Source organism: Morus notabilis, unplaced genomic scaffold (genome assembly GCF_000414095.1).
Source record: "Morus notabilis unplaced genomic scaffold, ASM41409v2 Scaffold42, whole genome shotgun sequence".
Taxonomy (NCBI): domain Eukaryota; kingdom Viridiplantae; phylum Streptophyta; class Magnoliopsida; order Rosales; family Moraceae; genus Morus; species Morus notabilis.
The window spans coordinates 356542-361723 of NW_010360565.1; positions in this window are offsets into that span (position 1 = coordinate 356542).

Sequence of the window (5182 nt, forward strand, 5' to 3'; positions counted from 1 at the left end):
CTATTATGATGTATTACACACGACTACATAATGTATTAATTATAATATTTTTATTATTTATAATATAATAATTATATATATTATAGAATAGTATAATATAATATAGTTCTAAGTTTTAATTATATTATAACTGAAATATTATTATTTTTTATATAATATTATAATATTTTTATAATATTATAACTATATTAATTATTTTAATAATATTATTATATTTTATATCATAATTATATAATATATTATAAAATAATAATTTTTTTATTATATAAATATAATAATAATTATATATTATATTGTAATTATATATTATATTCTAGTATAATAAAACATATTACTCGTTTTGTTTGTTGATTTGAGTTTTTAATTTGAGTTGAGATGTGACTTTATGTGAGAGCTTTTTATTATAGTAAAAAAAATTAGATACGATTGTTTCTAAGAGCTTACTGTAGCAAAACTCGAATTCTAAACTCGAATCGGTGAAATGAACGAGACCATAGTTGTAATTTTAACTATCTACAATAATTTAACCTCATAATTTATCAACCGTTATTATATTGATTTTAAAACCAGTACAATTATTATAATTATAGTTTACCAACTAAAAATAATTTTTCTAAAATCTACACCAATACCAAACTAAGCATATATCTCAAGACTAGTTTTAAGACCCATCTTTTTATATCCTTTCTACCCTCTCATTACTTAACTAGTAATTAATTACTTTAAAATATTTTTTCAGAATATTTCTTACCTTTTTTTAACTCTTTTTCTTCCCATTCTCAAAGAATTAGATGCAGTCTCTCTCTCTCTCTCTCTTTGTTTTCTGCTAATGGATTTTACTTGGTTTAAGATCATGCATATTGCTGCGATTACAATTTGATGGATAGTCATGTCTGTACAGTTTGAAAAGAAAAAAAAATTATTTCATTTCAGAAAGAAAAAAATATCTCAGATGTAAGGAAATCCCCCAACCCACCCTCGATCTCGTATTTGGCCGCCCCCACTACATTGTCAAAGCCATCACCAGGATTGAGACCCATCGGTGTGAGTCTCCAGCGAGCTCCGACAACAACCCAAGCCACACCCTCATGCACCCAACATTTAAATGATACAAAAAAAAGATTAAGGAGACGTTTGGTTCATATATTAGAATCATGAGATTAGAACTATTTTTTATTTACGTGTATTTTTTGTGAGAGAAAACACTATAGTGAACCATGAATCATGATTCAAATCAGGGTATGAATCCCCTTACCAAACGTCACCTAAAAAAAAGCCAGAGCTTTGGGGAAAATCAATCTTTTTAGCGAACATCCTCAACCTACCCCGGCCTCCAAGCTCCGTCCCGGCCTCGTCGCAGCCCCATTCTTTCATCTCTCTCTCTTTCTCTCTCTATGCAAGGTAGGGGCAGTGGGATGATCTAAAATTTTCCATATCTAAAATGTTTGTTTGAACTGTGGGTTTGAGACCATGAGTGAAGCATAAAATAGCTCATAGATTTGTTTTTTTTTTTTTTTCTTCCTTTTTTACTTGGAAAATCTGACGGTTTTTTTTCAGTGGTTTTTTTCTATACATTTGATGCTTGTCTCCATTGTGGTTCAGATTTATATAGTGTTGTTAAAAAAATGATGAAAATATGATTTTGTATTTTCAAATTTGAATTTTATCAATATAGAATGATTCATAAAAATGAAAATAAAAAAATACAGATTGATAAATGTTTCAAGTGATAGAAAGAGGGAAGCTTACTAGTTTATTGATTGATCTTTGTTTTTAGTTGAGAAAAATAACTTTTGATATGGGATTTTGGGTTTTTTTAAAACCCATTTAGTTCGTTGATTCGAGTTTTTAATTCGAGTTGAAATGTGACTTTATGTAAGAGCTTTTTACTGTAGTAAAAAAGTTAGATGTGACTATTTTTGAGAGTTTTTCACTATATCAAAACTCAAATTCTAAGCTCAAATCAGTAAAATTAACGGAACCTTAACAAGCAGAAGACGTTGTTCTTCCTTTTTTATTTTTTAATGTTTTTTTAAATATTTTTATTATGTTTTTTAAACTAATTTAGGGTAAATTAAATAGAAAAGTAGAAAGGATATTTTTACCGTGTTTAGAATTGTTCTTGTTTTTGTTTTTCACGTTTTTTGAGAAAGAAAAATGAAAACGATTCTAAAACGGCGTTTGGTATAATTAAAAATAAAAAACGGAAATGAAAACGATTTTTTGGTTTAGTGTAAAATGGGAGAGAAATGAAAAATGACTTTTAGTCGTTTTTCATTTTTTATTTTCGTTTTCTCATCTCTCGAGCACAGAGAGAGACATTAATAGGTTTTTTTATACTGAAAATAATATCTTGATAAAATTACCAAACGCATTTTTAAAAATGATTTATGTATGAGATTGTAAACGTTTTCATTTATATTTTCATATAAAAAATAAAATCATTTTGAAACGAGTTCCAAACGCACCATTTGTGTCTCAAAATTAGTCTTAAAGTTCAAAATTGGTCTTAGAGTGTCGAAAAAATGTTTTATTTGCTGTTTTATTATTAATAAAAACACATAGTACCAAAAATATATTTACTATAACCCAGAATATCAAAATAATTTTATTCCTTTGGCAAAGAAAGGTTAGGATATTTTAAAAGTTTTTAGCACATTTACTGCCTAACTTATCTTGATTTAGTAAATTATCCCTTAAATTTATAATTTTAACAACGAACTCCTGAAACTTGTTAAAATATTGCAAATAGACGCATTTGGTAAGGACTGTATTTATGTGAGGGATTCTAAAAGGACAAAATAAGTATTTTATATGCCCTAGTTATTGAATAAAATATTAATAAAACCTAGACTAATCTCAATTATTGATTTTTAAATATTTTAACCTCAACCATCTATACAAAAAAAAAAAAAAAAAAAAAAAAAAAAAAAAAACCATTATGTCCATTTCTCTCTCTTCTTCTTCTTTTCTTCCCTCTTTGCTCCATCCATGGCCGCCACCGCCGATGACGCTCTCCTCCATGGCAGTCCGCTTCTCCCTTCACTCTCTCTCTCCTATTTCTCATTTCTTTTTCTCTCTGATCTCTCTCCTTTTTCTTCTGTGTATGTGTTCGTTTATGACCAGATCTGCTAAAAATTCCAGGTGCTGCCTGTGGATTTGGTCGTGTCAGCGGAGGACTGCATGTATAATCAACACATCAATTATGAATTCTTTTGTGATTAAAGATTTTGCATGCAAGGAAATTGTTGTAATAAATTTCTTTCATTAACAATATGAGTCGTAATTTATCTCATTTATTTATGTTTAAAGTCAGTGTATTGTATAATGCTTCAGAGAAGAAGAAAAGTCTAGAAAGGAAGAACAAAGAGCAGGAAGGCGGGAGGGAGAGAGAGTGACATTATTTGTTTTTTTTTTTTTTTTTTTACGCAGCATTATTTGTGTTTTTGATGTGGTATGTTCTTGTTTATCTGTGTTGTTGATTTTTTTTATTATTTTTGAAAATTATCTGTAATGTTGACCCTAAATTTGTAGGGTTTTGCGGAGTTGCTCGCTAAAATTTTTAATTTTTGACTTCCCAACTTGTTAAACTGTTATAATGTGCTTAATTTTCTATGGTTGTGTTAAATTGATGATAAAAAAAATACATTTTATGAAATATTTAACATCCCAATTCAAATCATACTATAAATTTACAATTTCTCAACTCTCATTTCTTAAGACCTTGTTCATTTCATGATTAAAGTCATATTACTACAGTATTTTTTCTCAAATAAATTAAAATTTAACTGTTTTGTTACAATATTTTTCTCTCACATATATTACTCAAATCATGACTTGAATTGTACAAATAAACACACCCTAAATCTTACTGAAATTCATAACAAAATTGGAAAAAAAAAGTAGAACACATTACAACAGTTTCAACAAGTTGGAGTCATAAATTGTCAAAATTAAAATTAAGGGATAAATTATAAAAGTACAAAAAGTTAAGAGAGAAAATATGCAAAATGCTATTTAATTCATGCTTATATCTTTTTTTTCTTTGCTTCTTATTTTCTCAACAATAAAAAATTGTATTATAAGGGAAAAAAACCAATAGATAGTCAATGGCGTATATGATGAAGGCAAATGTTTTTAGTAAAAGGAATGGAAAATAAAAATAAAATAGTAAGATATGAGTTTTCACATATTGGAATTCAGAAATTAGAGGTCAATTCATATTCCAATTTAAAACTATTGAGGTTCGAAAAATTCCAATTCATTACCAATTTAAAAGTTTTCTCAATTCATCCTAATCCAAAGCTATCATGCTTCAAAGATTCCATCAGATTTGGGATTTAAAGTTAATAAGCATAGAGTATTATATTTGCACTCAAAAATTTCATTAACATCTATACCAATTTATTATCTACAAATAAAAATGTGAAAAATCTATCCTTTTATGGATATTATTTGAGTTTTTAGTATATTTGCCCTCTGAATTTGTCGTGGTTTAACAAATTACTCCTCAAACTTTTAATTTTGACAATTAATCCCTAAACTTACAAATTTATTGCAATTAAGTACATTTGGCTAACGTTTGTTATGAGATAGACGGAAATAGACATGTGTCAGTCACATGTAGGGGTAAAACTTACATTTAAATACCCTAATTATTAAATAAAATATTAATAAAAAACTTAAACTAATCTCAACTATTTATTTTACATTCTTTTAATCTAAACCGTCCATCTAACATGATGAAACCCCAGCAGCCCCCTCCTCTCTTCTTCTTCCTCTGTTTCTGATTTGGTGGCCACCGCAACGTTCCTTGCCGCCGTTTACAGAGCGTAGCCATGACCTCCTTCTTCAAGTCATAGGGCTAGTTTGGTAGCGCTGTAGATTTTAGAAAAATTGTCATTAGCCGTGCTGAAAAAAAGCAGTTGTTACAAAATGTAGCTTAGTGTGTTGGTAAACTGTAATTATACAAGTATTAATTCTAGGGGTATATAGGTATTATGAAAGTTTCATTAGTTGTACTTCAACGTGATTGCCTTACAATTTAAAAGCCAAAATTATCTTTAGGCTCCTTCTAATTTTGACTGTAAATTCTTTAAAAATTCTTTAAAAATTACTTTTATGGATTTTACCAAACATAAATTTCAGTTGTGGATGGCTAGAGAATTGATTTTAGGCTCTA